Below are 16687 nucleotides of genomic sequence, written 5' to 3'. Positions count from 1 at the left end.
GAGAGGTAGACCAGTGAGGAGTGAGTTACAGTAATCCAAACGAGAGGTGACAAAGGCATTAACGAGTATGGCCGTGCTATCGATGGTGAGTGAAGAACGGATGCGGTTTATGTTACGGAGATGGGAGTAGGCCGACCGGGTAGTGGTAATATCTTGTAATGTTTCCCAGATCAGATCTACTGTAGCATAAACTCTATGGTAAACTGAAACCTTATCTATTTACATTATTTATTATAAAATAATCTGTTTTGGGAATGTTAATATTTATTTTTTCTTCATTACATTTCTCATGACTTGGACATGTACAAGTAAAAAAGACACAGGATCTCTAAATAAGGAGGAACCATAACTTCCAGTCTAGTTTGCACAAACTTTAATCTTACTATGAATTTTGGAACTTCAATAATAAAGATAAGAAGTAGCTCTACCAGACAAAGCAGCAGACAGATTAAGAGCTCTGACAACAAGGAGAATCAAGATTTGCTGCACATTTCAGGTCCCCGTGACTCAGACCAAAACATTCAAAGCCACCTTTTTCTCAACCGGAAAAAGGCCTGATTTTAAGATCTCCAGGCTTCAGTTGCTCTCTGGTCTCATGGAGTGGAGTGAATGGGGTGAAAGGCCCAAATTTCCTACCTACTTCTATTTGAAGCCTTTGCCAACAACCAACTTCCTACTTCCTTTAAACTTTCACACTAGTTTATTTACCTTCATTCTAAACAGCCGTTTCTACCTTAGACTGAAACCCAGAACCATGTACAGACATGGTGTGATCTTTATACCACAATACCAGACATTCTACCATATAAAGGATGCATGAATTCATATGTCTTCATTAATTTTACATCCATGTTTTAGAATAAAAACTCCACTGATTGGATTGACACAATCATCTTCATGCCCACAGAGACAACTGCAGACCCTGGGGTTGGAGCAGCACTACAGGAGAAGCTGTCACTGAGCAGAATACTTCAGATTGATGAGAAGACCATTACTGATGAACCTGCCAAGTCTAATTCAGATCTTCCATGGTATTTTCTGAAGAAACTGATGATGGTTAATGTGACAGCCAGGGATGTGAAATGTACATCGCAAGGTGAATCAACCAGTGATGCTGTGTGTGGGATTAAAGAGTTAGATTTTGCAGACCTGCTTGACAGTCCAAACTCAGGTGATATGCTGAACCCCCTCGACATAATCACTGCTCTGTTTATGGTTTCTGATGGTTTTGTCCAACAGGAAATGGCGCTCAAAATGTCTATGTGTCAGTTTTCTGTACCTCTGCTGCTTCCCAACTCTGACACACAACAGTCCACACTAATCGTAGGAGCCATTTATGGATATTTTAAATTGAATAAAGAGAACCTGAAAATAGTTACCTCCAAGAAACTTGAAGCTGTTTATCTTACTAAGATATTTATGTTAACTTATGGAGGAATATATGCTTAACTTTATACTTACCTTGATCCTGAGTGTACACCCAAAGCAAAATTCCTATTTCCAAAGAAAATCTACGTACTCACCATGACCTAGAAAAATGGCCTTATCTCAGTGGAATCAAAATCCACAACATTGATGCCGACATTGAAATTCTGATTAGAATGGACGTTCCAAAGGTAATGCAACCCTGGCAAGTTGTGAACAAGAAATGGGACCATATACAGTCAATCTCACCTCCATGGACAATCTCAAGGATCTGCTCATCATCATACAACAAGCACTTTCCTGAAAAGGATTATGAAAAAAAAAGAGAGATGTCTGTTGAGAATAAAAGGGTCGTGGACATGACGACAAAATCAGTCTGTGATGGCCCCAGCTTTGGCCATCCCATGAATTAATTACTTATCGTTATGTGTATCCTGGGGTGTCGGCCATTTGGAGAAAAAGATTGGACTGAAGCCTCGGGGAGATTGAAATACTTTCTGCCTCAATTGGACTATACCAACGCCTGCCCCAGGAGCAGGGGGAGGTCAATAAGGGAGATGTTTAATTTGACTTATATAGTTACTTTGGAATATTATTTGTTATGTCAATTTTGTTTCTTTATTTATAGGAATTAAGTTAGTTGGGAAATTGTTTGTTTAGAGTTTATTTGTAAATTATTTAGTAGTTGTCTTGTATTATCCCCCTGTGTGTTGTGTATTGGTTTGGCTAGCCAGTATATATGTTCCCCTGTGTGTCAGTTTGGGTTGGGTCATTTTTGGTTTGTTAGTTTGCTCTCTGTTAAGATGTTTAGTTAATATCTTTCTTGAGTTGGGTTAGCCTTTGTTGACCTCTTTTAGAGTTCTTTAGTTGGTAATTGATCATTTTTTGTATTTGTATAATTTTTTTAAAGGCTGAATATATCCCCTTCGTTTTCGAAAGTACAATCTGCATCCTGTATCTTCCTGCTCGGACCGTCACACAGTCATATTTAAAAATGGCCATTATTAATTCATCTTACCTTTCTGTAACAAAGACTTTCAGGAAATGCATCTTGTAGCCTAGTGTTTGCTTCAAAATGATGTGAAAGTCATTTTGTTCACTCAAAAGAATACACTGCCTTAAATTTTCTAAGACACTTTTTTTTGAGTTGAAAAGACATATGCAGGAAGGTGTGTCTGATCACGAATAATCATGTGATTTACCTGAGACAAAAACAAAGACCTGCACAATGAGCCTTTCAGTCAGGAATGTGGCTGAGAGGGAATTACTGCAATACAATGCAGATCCAAACGCTCATCATCTGAGTCGCGTTTTTCCTCTGAGGACAAAGTTAACTCTTCATCGCTGTACGGAACCTTACGAAGCGCTTCTTCACCTACATAACGTGCCATCATCAAAACACACAGAAAAAGTGAGTAAATTGTATAATAAGCTTGACATTTTATGTCATTTCTCAGGGGCGTATAATTCTCATATTTATGAGGCAAGTATTCGCTGAGATTCAGGTTGTTTAATTTACGTGTCTGTGAAGAGAGATGACAGAGACAAAAGCACAACGTTTTGTTGTTATGAATGTATACAAATAAAACTAGACCCTTTACAGATTCGAATGATATATTGCTCTAATTTGTACGATCAAAACTGATTGAAACAAATCTAGAGCTGATGGCTGACATTGCCGATGAACTGGGAATCTCAGTTGATGAGGACTGTCCACAGTGCCAGGCTGCCAAGGAAAATGCAGATACCATCACTGCAGAAATTCAAGACATCCCAAATTACAAAGAAGCACAGCTTCCCCTGCAAGGCCACATTATTTTTGAAAACAACAGGAAACTGAGATTTGTGCTACTTCCACATCATATGACCGAATTGATAAAATAGTGATTAAAATAATTTGGAACATGAAATTATTCAAGTCGGGAAAAATTCTGAGATCCAACGCTTCACACTTTGTTCTACCTCAGCAGGTTTATCAAAGACTTGTCTATTTAATGATATGAAGAAAAAATACTACTGCTAGCTATTTTGTTTGTAGCTAAGGTTTTTGAATATTAGCTGATCAGATCCCGATTTTAAGCATTTTTTTCACACTGCACCTCCATGACTTCATTACTTGCCATTATTAATGACATTACTTTATTAATGCCACAGTTATTTTGTGTTAAATAAAATAGTTTTCAAATGGGGCAAATTTGAAATTCTAAATTACTATTTCTTTTTAATGCATTCTGAAAGGTACAGGTTTTAATACTCTTATTAACATGGGAGTGAAAAAATATAGTTGCTTTATTATTAGTACAACATTGTACATGCTGTGGGCCATGAGAGACATTGTTAAGAAGTACAGACCTCAGTCACTCTCAGAATCCAAAGGCTTCATTGAAGACAGAATTGTTCTCTCTGATCTTCCAATGATATCTTTTGTGAGACTGGGTGAGTGCTCCCTGTCCAAGTCAGAGATCCTCAATAAGCTTCTGAGCAGTTCTCAGCAGTACCATGACACCTTTGTTCACTGTAACATGCAGGGTGGTGACAGTCCAAGAAGAATTTCCAATGGACTGGTTGAAATTACTTGGTATCTTCCTTGTGGAAACAAAAACATTGATATTTTTAGTGAGCCAGTAGCTGTAGCTAACCTTCGTGGGGATGTTGCTTCATTTGAAACACAATTTTATTTTTTGTGTCTGACATCTGCAACAGTTTTTGTGTTCTTTGACAATTTGGACTCAGAGTGAACTGCTTATTAACCAGCACCACAAGGCACAGATCTTCTTGGTGAGCAACCCTGAGAGTAAGAGCTTCAGAAGAGATGCATTCAGAAAAGTAGCAACCAAGTTGGGCTTGACTAACAGCAACATTATTTTGAAAAACAAGGGGATAAATGATGCAGAGTTTGTCAAAAAATTGAGGGAAACAGTCAATAATGTAGTCAAGAACACAAAGATGAAGATGAAAATAGAGCTGATGGTTGACATTGCCCATGAACTGGGAATCTCAGTTGATGAGGATTGTCCACAGTGCCAGGCTGCCAAAAAAAATGCAGATACCATCACTGCAGAAATTCAAGACATCCCAAATTACAAAGAAGCACAGCTTCCCCTGCAAGGCCAAATATGGAAGGAACTGACAAGTTTAGAGAAGGAGGAGTTTCGTCTTCGAAAAGTTGGGTCTCAAAACATAGAAATGTACAAAAGTGATCTTCAGGAAAAGAAAAAAGAACTTCGGAAACAACAGAACTCTTATGACATGTCAAAGGCAATGTCATGCTTCATCAGTGCTATATCAAGGCCAGGAACAGAGAGATGTTATTTCCTGAAATGGATGCGAATGAACCTTGATAACCTGTCTCGAGAAAAACTGTCTGACCTGCTGTATATGATGTTGGTTCTACTCAAACATTTAACAAGAGACACGTTGCATCTTTTCAGGCTGGGATCAGCTCGTGGCTGCAAGAAGACGTCTCTTCTTGGGTTTGTGGCTGCAGCCCCGAGCTTCACACAGACTTCTTTATTTATAGCAAACAAGGTTACACAATAGTTGCACAGAAGACCTTTAACATATATCACGTTCGCTTTAGAAACAAGGAAACTGGCTTTTGTCCCTATAGATTCATGAAGTTCAACCAGGGGGCACTTGGTGTCACAAGTTCCTTGCCCCCAGAGCGGGTCTGTTTCACTTCCTAAACGCATACATTCTTTCAACATATGCACAACTGACATGTGTTGAGCTGTTAACATTCAAAGCAGTCAAAAGTTCAATTACTCAACAAGATCACATGTACATTTACTTATAGCAGTGAGTAAATTCTATGATAAACAATTTAGACTTTTGATCCTAACATTCCCTCCTGTTTGACACTCAACACATCAGTTGTATATGTTTCCCTAAGGGATTTTCCATATTCAACATTGTTAGAGAAATTAAAATGTTACCCTCAAGTTTATTAATCTGCTTTACTTTAATGTAAGTCAAAAACACTTTTGAGTAGGGCCTGTTACCTCTTGTCTCTTCCTAAGGTCAGTCTGTTCTGACCTTCACTTTCTGATAAGACACTTAGTATCGAAACCCAAATGTTTTGCAGTTTCATGGGAAACTGCCTCCTCTTTCTTCTTCTATCACATGACTGTTTGTATCATAGTATTAAAATGATGTGCTGCCCAGCTAAGGGCCAGTGATCCTCATGCTGTACCAAGGTGCTGTGTGACTGTTACTCCTTGCAAGTAAAACTTCTATATAATCTTACAGAAGTTCGTCCTCTGAGTCTATTTGTTAAAAGAATTTACCTAACAACTTGGGGGCTCGTCCGGGATTGCAATATCTCCTCTTCCTTCCAGGTTTTGACCTAAAAACCGTGCACGGGGGAGTCTTAAGACTCCTGACTGAAAGCCCTCCGCCCCGGTCCCATAAGGGAACGGTTTGGAGCATTGAGAGGCTAGGATCTGCTGTGAGGGGAGAGGAGTGACGCAATTGAACTTTAAAGGAGAGACCAGAGACGGACTCCTGTAAGGTAAGAAAAATTTAATTTGGTTAAACTGAGTGGAGCCTCAGTGGGTCTAATTCGAACAAAACCGTCCCCTGAGTGGAGTCTCAGGGAATTAGAGCCCGAACAAAACCGGTGCGGTGTCCCTGGAAGTTTCTGGCTCTCTGGGAGCCCCGGGTGGTCCTGGGTCCTTCGGGTCACGCAAGCTGAGTAGAGTCTCAGGGAATTGCGGTCTCATATCGGGCTGAGGGGTTGGTGATTACAAAACGGATCACTGACTAAAAATATCATTGACTTGACTTGAGTGCTGAAATTCAAACAAAACTGAAACTTGTGCGGCCTACGGGACACTGGGTCAAACATGTTCGGGTAAAACCGAGCAGGGCTTTCAGGAAATCAGAAACTCGGGATGAACCCGTGTTCTGTGGGAGACCCAAAGTAAACTACCCCGTGGTCTCTGGGGGACCCGGAACAAAAAGGAGCCCCGGTGCGCGTCGATAGTGCTTTTGAGCATAACAAAACAGAATATTGGTACCATGGAAAGAAAATAAAAACCATAGAGATAATTAATGTGACATTAAGAGAGTTAAACAGCTGCTCCATCTCCTCCAATCAGATCAGTAACTAAGCAATAACAGTAATTAAAATAATTTAAAAAGCAAAAAAGGGGGGAGTAAGGAGCCTGTTAAAATAATAAGTGTAGGCCTACAATAATTATAATAATAAATAGCAGTGAGTAAAAACAAATAGTAACTGAATATATAAGAAAATAAAATAAAATAATAAAATGGGTAATAAGAACACTAAATTAGAAGAACTAGTCACCGGTGACACTCAAAATTGATGCATCAAAAGGATCCTAAAAAATATAGAAAAATTAGAAAAATGGAAAAATAAATATGGTTTTTGGGGAAGTTAAACTGTGAAGGCTGTAGAAAGTGAGTGAAGGACATAGAAAGTAAGACTAAGGGAAATCAGAAGGATCAGAGAAAAGAAGGGCTGTTTGCAGCAGAAGATATGGTTAAAGTTTAAAGTGGTTAAAGAAAGTTAGAGTGGACAGAGAGGGAGAGAGAGAAAGGAAGGAGAAAAGAGACAGAAGCAAATAGAAAAACAGGTAAAAGCCTCTTCACCAACATTGTATTTAGGGCAAACTGTTGAATTTACAGATGAACAAACAATATCATGCTGTAGACCACCTCCTCATCCTAATAATCCACCACCGGCTCAGCTTCCTCCGTACGCCCAGGGAGAAGAGGGTGCTGTCGGTGGAGCAATATTTCCTCCCACAGCTCCTTCTGATCCCGTGCCTCAGCCTCAACCTCCTTATGCTGAAGATAGTGAGGGACTGCTGGCTTATTTTAACAGACTAAAAGATGTTTAACACACAGTGGAGTATTGGTACGTGAAAGTGCTGCAGAAAAGGGGGATGGGCCTTATGCACCGCAGTTAAGAAATGCCTTCTTTAATGGGTTCCAACCTGACATTTCAGGATTTATTCGAAAGCATCAGATTGGTTGGCAACATTGTGTCCTAACAGAGATGAAGAATTATGCTGTGCATATGGCCACTGTTCTCCAACAAAGAGAAAAATCACAAAAGAAAGTTAGAAAAACAGCTGAAATGTTTTTCACTAACTATGATAATGAAATGGTTTCTGAGTGTTATTTTCAGGGAGAGAAGCTATGGCTTGATGGCCGGGGCAGGGGGTGGGGACGAGGTCGTGGCCGGAGACCTGGCAGACAGCAGATAGTTAATCATGACTACTGCTACGTCTGTGGAAAAGCAAGACACTGGGCTAAGAGCTGACCACAGAGAAAGACACACCCTGAACACCAGGAGGGAGGAGCAGGATACTCTGCATGACTAGACAGCAAAAAAGGTCAGATGCAAAATACACACACTGAACAGAATAAAGAGATACGAGACACACATCTGACTGAAGCTAAGATTTTGAGCTTAGAAGGAGTAACTGAACTCATGCTGTATGAAGAAAAACCTAAAGTGACATTGTTGGTGCAAGGAGTTAAAATAAAATTCCTGTGTGACACAGGAGCTTGTAGGTCAGTTCTTAGTAATCCACCAGACAAACTCAGACTGACTACAAAAGAACACATTTTAGTAAAACATGTAGCAGCAGCATGCAGACTACAACCTGAGGAAGAGAAACTGTTCAAATTGTGGGTGAGCCCACACATTTCACTTGCTAAACTTTCAACTTCTGAGTGGAAAGATTTAGGAGCATTTGTAACCAGGGCTGAAGAGGTGGGGACCGCCTGGGAGCCAGTTCCAGGTGACCCTCATGTTTTCTACAACCGCACTGTAGACACATATAGCAAAAAGTTGAACTGGTGTACAATCACAACAAAAGCTAAACATCTAAGTGTAAAGAATGAGTAGAAGTGTTCACTCTAACAACAGAGGAAGAAGATCAATTAAAGGAAATTCCTTCATATTTATGGTCTACAGGAGCAGCAGATGTAGGGAAGATCAAAGGAGTAGAACCAGTTAAAATAACACCAAAAGGAACCTTCAGGCCTTTTCAAAGACAATATCCACTAAAACCTGAGGCTGTAGAAGGTATTAAACCAGTATTTGACTCATTACTCAAAGCAGGCATTATCAGAGAGTGTCCAGATTCACCATGCAATACACCTCTGTTTCCTGTTAAAAAGTCTGCCCCATCCACCGGCTGGAGGATGGTGCAGGATTTACAAGCTGTAAATAGAGCAGTGATACCTAGAGCTCCACTGGTACCAGACTCACACACCCTGCTGAATGACGTCAAGTCCAGCTCAAAGTGGTTCACTGTCATTGATGTGGCAAATGCATTTTTCTCTTTTGAAGTTGACAAACAATGACAATTCTGATTTGCATTTGAGTTTTCGGGAAAAAGATGAACTTGGACGCGGATTCCACAGGGTTATTGTGAGTCTCCTACCATCTTTTCCCAAGTAATGTCTGCTAACTTAGCTAAGTTTTCACCCCCTGCCACAAGTCAAATACATATTTGTATGTAAATTAAATTTTGATATGCTCTGAAACACAAGAACAATGCAAAACAAACACCATAGCTCTGCTTAAGTTTCTAGCAAAACAGAGACACAGAGTGAGTAAGAGCAAACTAGTTGTAAAAAAAAAAAGTTAGATACCTAGGTCACGACCTTTCACAGCAAGGGAGAGCTCTAGACTCAGACAGAAAAGAAGCTATACTTAAAGCACCAAAACTACAACCTAAAAGACAGATGATGTTTTTCCTAGGTATGACAAACCTCTGCAGAGCATGGATACCAAACTATTCAGAGTTGTTTTGTCCATTATTGAAATTGATTTGACACACCTATGGCTACTTAAAATGACTGAAATTGCAGAAAAAGCCTTTGATGGTCTTAAAAAGACCCTGACCAGCACCTCTGTTTTAGGACTGCCTAACTATGAAAAATGTTTTATGCAAACTGTTGATTGTAAAAACGGTCACATGACTTCAGTGTTGACTCAGCCTTATGGGGACAAAAACAGGCCTATTGCTTATTATTCCACCCAATTGGACCCAATAGCAAGAGCAAAGCCTGTATGTATTCAAGCTGTTATTGCAGCCTCCATGACAGTCCAGGCTTCAGCAAGTATTGTGTTGTTCCATCCTCTGACACTAAAGGTTCCACATGCAGTCTCTGTCCTGTTGTTGCAAAACAAGATTAGCATACATGTCACCAGCCAGACATCTGTCCTGCATGACTACATTGCTTTCGCAACCACATCTCACTATTGAACGATGTACAACCCTCAATCCTGCTACACTAATGCCTACAGCCGAGGATGGGGACCCACACGACTGTGTTGCTGAAACTGAGAACAGAGTGTTGCCCAGGGCTGATTTAACTGACACACCTTATAAAGATGCTGAAATGACAATGTTTGTAGACGGATCTAGTAAGAAAAATCCGGACGGTTCTAATTCTACAGGTTATGCCGTTGTCACACTTAAAGCAGTACTTAAAGCTGAACCTCTACCATCACACTTATCAGCTCAAGCTGCAGAACTGATTGCTCTAACTGAAGCATGTAAATTAGGAAAAGGAAAAGTAGTTAATATCTACACTGACAGCAATTATGGATTTTCAACCGTACATGTGTTTGCTCAGCAGTGGAAGAACAGAGGAATGATTACATCATCTGGCAAGCCCATCACACACAAAGACTTTATTTTACAACTTCTTGATGCTGTACAGCTGCCTAAGAAGGTAGCAATTTGTAAGTGTGCTGCCCACACAGGAGGGACAGACACTATTTCCATTGGAAATCACAGAGCTGATAAGGCAGCGAAACAGGCAGCCCATAAATCACTGCCTCTGCAAGCCACTGTCACAGTTGAACATCTTGATGAGCAGATACTTAAAGACATGCAAGATGGTGCACCTCAAAATGAAAAAGACTTATGGATAAGAAAAGACTGTAAAATGTATGACAACAATATTTGGAGATGTAAGGATAACAAAGTAGTGTTACCTAGAAGTTTATTTAGATATGCAGCTGTTCTGACGCATGCTAATGTGCATACGTCAGCAGGAGGGATGGTAGATTAGTAAACAAAGTGTTTACAACATACGGCTTTACAAACTACTCTAAAAAATTTTGTCAACAATGTGAAATATGTGCAAAAAATAATCCGCAAGGACAGATCGTGACAAGAAATAGTGGGAAGTTTCCACTACCTGAATATCCTTTTCAACATATCTGCATGGATTTTATTGAACTAAATAACTGTGAGGGAAAGAAATACTGTTTAGTGATCATTGATGCATTAACCAAATGGACTGAAGTGTTTCCAGCAAAGCATCCTGATGCACTAACAGTAGCTAAAACACTGACAACTACTATTATTCCCAGATTTGGAATTCCAGAGAAAATCTATTGTGATAATGGTACACATTTTGTAAACCAGGTAATTAAACATCTTACTACAGCGTTAGGAATCCAGGTGAAATATCACTGTTCCTATCACCCACAGTCAGCAGGACTGGTGGAAAGAACAAATGGAACAATCAAGTCAAAGCTCAGGAAAAGTATGGCTGAGACAGGGAAAACCTGGATGCAGTGTTTACCAATAGTGATGTTACACATGCACATAACACCGAGCGTGAACGGACTATCACCATTTGAAATGTTGTATGGTAGACCTTATCATCTTCCTGAGCTAAAACCATTCATTAAGGAGGATGCTCATATGACTGAGACCATTGCTGATTATATGGCAAAAATGTTGACTAATAAAAATGTATCTGTGATTAATGTACGACAGGAGGGTCCTGAGCCTGAACCAGACTCCAGAGTGAAACCAGGAGACTGGGTCTTTGTAAAAATCATCAAGAGGAAGTATTGGTTTTCTCTGTGCTGGGAAGGACCTTACCAAGTACTGCAGTCTATACTCATGGTTGTGAGAATTGTTGAAAGACCTTCCTGGATTCATTTAACACACTGTAAAGAGGTAAAAGTACTGTCTGAGTAATTATGTCAAACCAGCATGGACTCACTCTAAACTCCAACTAACCTGTGGTGAAGTCTGGCTACAAAGGGGGGTGGAACCAATAGGGACCACTCGTCTCAAACCAGTGAAGAAACCAACCACACCCAGGGGAATTAGGTGAGTGAGGAGTAGAGTGACCTGGGGAGAAGACTACTCAGAAGTACATTTTGCCATGGAGGGTCCAATATATCGACCCTGGCACCCCTTTAGACTATTTTGTGGGGTGACACTGACTGTCATATCACTGACCACAGTTATGCTGATTGTGTTTCTCTTTGAGAAGGGTTTGCAACAGCCGGAGAACGCTACTGACTCCACTGATATAAGACCTGGTATCTTTTCCTCCCTTGAGAAGGAATTGCTACAGTCAGGTAATGCCATGAACAACACCAAAACCAAACCGTCCAAACCTAGGACAAAGAGACCTAATGATGTGCCCACTTTTGTCTTTTGGGCCAATAAGATTCAAACTGTCCAGTTTGATTTTTGTAAAGTAGTTAACTGTGGTAATGTGTGACAGGAACAGCTAACATGAGCAGACAAGTATATTTATGTCACTAACATATGTAGGTTACACTGATAAGACTTAATCCACACAATGATCCAACAGGCAGCTGTTTGCTTCCACCTGCCCTCCAGCCAGGAAACCATGTCTTTGCATTATTTGACGCCACCTATTTCTGCTCTTACTCCACCTTTCTTTACACCTTATAGTGCTAATTATACCTGTTTTTGAGAAATTCCACCTCAGGGAGAAAGGTCGGTGATCTCCACTGGTGCAGCTCTACCACCAATGTGACCACTCCTGGGGCAGACTATGACCCTTCCTGGTTCACGGACCATGTTACTGCACATGCTGACCTGTGGTGGTATTGTGGGGGAAACCAATTGAGACCAGTGCTCCCACCTGATTGGCAGGGAACCTGTGCTCTTATACAATTGGTGATGCCATTTTATGTGTTGCCACTGTCTGGTTCTTCCCTAGACAGCCCACACCGTGTGAAAAGAGACACTCCAGCAGCTGGCAGTTTTGATAACAGAGTGTACATTGATGCCATTGGAGTGCCCAGAGGAGTTCCTGACGAGTACAAAGCCAGAAACCAAGTTGCAGCAGGGTTTGAATCTTTTCTGTTTTGGTGGTCAACGATTAACAAAAATGTTGACTGGATAAATTACCTGTATTACAACCAGCAGAGATTCATTAACTACACTAGAGATGCTGTCAGAGGCTTAGCAGAGCAGTTAGGTAAAACTAGTCTTATGACCTGGCAGAACCGGATGGCATTGGACATGTTACTGGCTAAGGAGGGAGGTGTTTGTAAAATGTTTGGATCTACCTGTTGTACCTTTATTCCTAACAACACTTCCCCAGATGGATCTGTCACTCGAGCTTTACAAGGACTCCAAGCCTTATCTGAGAAGCTCGCTGAGAATGCTGGTATTGACAACAACTTCACTTCTTGGCTGGAGGGAATGTTTGTCCATTTCACAGGATGACCAGGACCCTGAAACTCCTCCAGAGCCAGTGAAGGAAGACCTGACTGTCTTTTACCGACTATGATAAACTTGTCCTAACTTCTGAACTGTAAGGCATGAATGACTCCAACATTGAAAATTCCTACAGAAAGTGATGTTGTGATGACTGTTTGCCCATAAAGACAGAAAGTTATGACATTTATTTCTCACTTCTACAAGTTATATTTTAGCGTGCTAATTATTTTATGTTTGTGATTGTGATCTTGTTTGTTGTTTAATCATAGTTAGGATTTATGATTTTACTGTTTTTCCTATAATAGTAATTCTGATCTTTCTGTGTGCTTTACCAGAATAATAATCATTAATGATCTGCTAAACATTTTCACATAGTAGTTATGCTAAGCATAAACAGGAGGGATGTGTTAGAGAAATTAAAATGTTACCCTCAAGTTTATTAATCTGCTTTACTTTAATGTAAGTCAAAAACACTTTTGAGTAGGGCCTGTTACCTCTTGTCTCTTCCTAAGGTCAGTCTGTTCTGACCTTCACTTTCTGATAAGACACTTAGTATCGAAACCCAAATGTTTTGCAGTTTCATGGGAAACTGCCTCCTCTTTCTTCTTCTATCACATGACTGTTTGTATCATAGTATTAAAATGATGTGCTGCCCAGCTAAGGGCCAGTGATCCTCATGCTGTACCAAGGTGCTGTGTGACTGTTACTCCTTGCAAGTTAAACCTCTATATAATCTTACAGAAGTTCGTCCTCTGAGTCTATTTGTTAAAAGAATTTACCTAACAAACATCATAAACGTCAAATGAGATGGTGTCAGGTAATGGAGGTTGGGCGAAAACCTTCAAAAAGGGAAAAATTCCCAACCAGCCTACAGCACCGCTGTACGACTCCCTCATGGGTCCATCCTTCTAAAATACTAGTAGTAGTAAAAAACAAGAAAAATAAAGAAAATACTGGAAAAGGAGCATAATACTTGAGAAAACATTTAAAGTTCTTCTTCATCTTCAGAGGGTTCCATAGCTGTGAGGAGAGGATATAACTGATCCACCTGTTTCTCTACAGGACCCACCGCTCGCTGTATCAAGCGTTCTATTAATGAGCGGATACAGGGGATGCAACAACACCCACACAGGACCAAAATTGCACCAAATACAGCCACGGAAGTCAGGACTGAGACTACCAAGGCCTTGTATTTCCCAAACACAGACATCCATTGCGCTCTCGGCACTCTCTTGCAAAGTGTCCTGGACGCCCACAGTTGTAACAGACATCATCTCTGTACCTTCCGTACTTTCCTCTACCTCTTCCTCTTCCTCGTCCTCTACCTCTAAAACCCCCCAGGCCTTGCTCTCTGAATCCTCCCTTTCTCTCTTCTGACATCACATCCAACAGGGCAAAGACTGCGGTTTTTGATTGCTGTTCTGATTTATGTTTCTGTAAGTCTTGGGCATGCTGTGCATAATTCATTATTTGAGTCACTCCATCTGTGGGTGTATTAATATTTAACTTTCGGATATGGTGAGTGATGGAGGGGAGGAAGCCACTTAATAAAGCCTGTTTTAATTGTTGCTGATAGGCACTCTTAGAATCATCATCATGATCCAGACCACTATTTGCTTTAAACACTTCCTCTAGCCTTCCCCTATAATCCTGTACATCCTCTCCTTCTTTCTGCTTGCACTGTGCAATGGCCTGGTAATCAGGAGGTTTTACAAACTTTTTCTCTATCCTCTCCATCAGCTCCTCTACTTCTCCCGTAAGCTCCCGTGACCTAGGTGCTAAGGGAAACCCATTCAGATCAGTTCCTGTATAACTGCCTCTGACTCCCCCATACCTATGACCCAAAGCTTTCCTACATACTGAGTCAATTTCCTGTCCATCTAAATTATATGTTTGTCTCAACTGCTGAAGATTAACAATCCACTGGCGGACATTAGCCAGGGGATCACCCAGGCCTTTAACTGCGTCTTCTAACTCTTTACATGACCATGGGCGTCTAACTAAGAGGAGAGGTTTATTATCTCCACTTACTCCAAAATGAGGATTAGGTACCTCAATTGCAGGAAAAATGCTAGTCGGGTCCGTTGGTGGCCACAGTGGGGGATCAGGTCGTGGTCCCCATGGCTCATCTCGTTTGACCATGGCTGACAGCTCTGTCTGTACCTCACCGTAAGGGCCATACTGCTTTCCTGACCGCGAATGGGAAGGACTCAGCCAACCAAACCCGAACGGGAGAGGTGGAGGAGGAAGAGGGGGAGCGGAGCCTGTAGACGAACCTTGAGACTGCGGTTCCGTCGCCTCCGACTTGGCCTTTGGTGCTGCAGTCACCTGTGGCCCTCGGGCCGCCAATTCCCCTTGGGCTGGCTTAGGCTTCTTTTTCTTATCCTCCTCCTGCTGGATAAGTGCTAGTGGCCTCCCAACAAAATCAGCAGGGTCCTCTTGGAGCGCTGCTATGAGGGATTTCTTATCTTTCCTTTTCTGTCTGCGCTTCTCGGCTTGTTCCTGCCACTTTACTGCTTCAATAAGCTGAAGTTTAAACTTATCAATTTTCTTAGGTTCTGCTATAGCCACTTCTGCTTTTAACTGAGTTACCAATTTATCGCATGCGCAGGTTTCCAATTTTCCTGGAAACTCATACTTCTTCTCCCATTCCCCTAAATACCTTGCGGATCCAGGGGAATAAGTGTTCATAAATTTAGAATCCCCAGCCAATTGGGGTTTACTGTTTCCCTTTCCCATAGTTGCAACTTTTGGCACAAGCAAACGATCAGTCACAACAGCGCGGGGATCGTCCACTGTATCAAGCTTCTACAGATACTAATTACCTGCGGATACAGCCGTCCACCACACCCAACTTTTCAATTTTTACTTGTGCCCAACAAATAACACACAGTTTAAATAGGTAGTGACACTGTTCTACTCGGCCGACAATAGTCCGTCAACTACCATCAATCACACATTCTCATTCACTCACACGTGTTTCAGTATCCCTGATACTTTCTTTTCGTCCCAGACGAATAGCGCTTTTCCTATTTAAGTGTCCCTGACACTTCTATGTCCCAGACATAGGGTTCGTCCCTGACGAACTCTTGCAGCTGCTTCCTAGTGTCCCTGACACTGCTATGTCCCTGACATAGGGTTCGTCCCGGACGAACTCTTTCAGCTGCTTTCTAGTGTCCCTGACACTGTATGGGGTCCCGGACCCCCAACCACGCAGCTTACCCTAGCTCAGATGTGCGTGTCATCTGGCTCGGCTTCCGTCAAGCAGAAACGATGGAGAGGACCAACGTTGGAGAGGAACAGCCGACCTCCCGTCGAATTCACGAGGGTGGGTTTTCACAACCTCCTACTGAGGCTGACTGTGCACAGATTTCAGCGTCCTGTCCTCGCTGTCCTCCTCTTCACCGTTGATGCCGTATTGGAGACCGGGCGGAAACACCAAATAAATGTTGGTTCTACTCAAGCATTTAACAAGAGACACGTTGCATCTTTTCAGGCTGGGATCAGCTCGTGGCTGCAAGAAGACGTCTCTTCTTGGGTTTGTGGCTGCAGCCCCGAGCTTCACACAGACTTCTTTATTTATAGCAAACAAGGTTACACAATAGTTGCACAGAAGATCTTTAACATATATCACGTTCGCTTTAGAAACAAGGAAACTGGCTTTTGTCCCTATAGATTCATGAAGTTCAACCAGGGGGCACTTGGTGTCACAAGTTCCTTGCCCCCAGAGCGGGTCTGTTTCACTTCCTAAACGCATACATTCTTTC

This window comes from Mastacembelus armatus, chromosome 18, assembly GCF_900324485.2.
Source record: "Mastacembelus armatus chromosome 18, fMasArm1.2, whole genome shotgun sequence".
NCBI lineage: Eukaryota > Metazoa > Chordata > Actinopteri > Synbranchiformes > Mastacembelidae > Mastacembelus > Mastacembelus armatus.
This window is presented reverse-complemented; position numbering follows the sequence as displayed.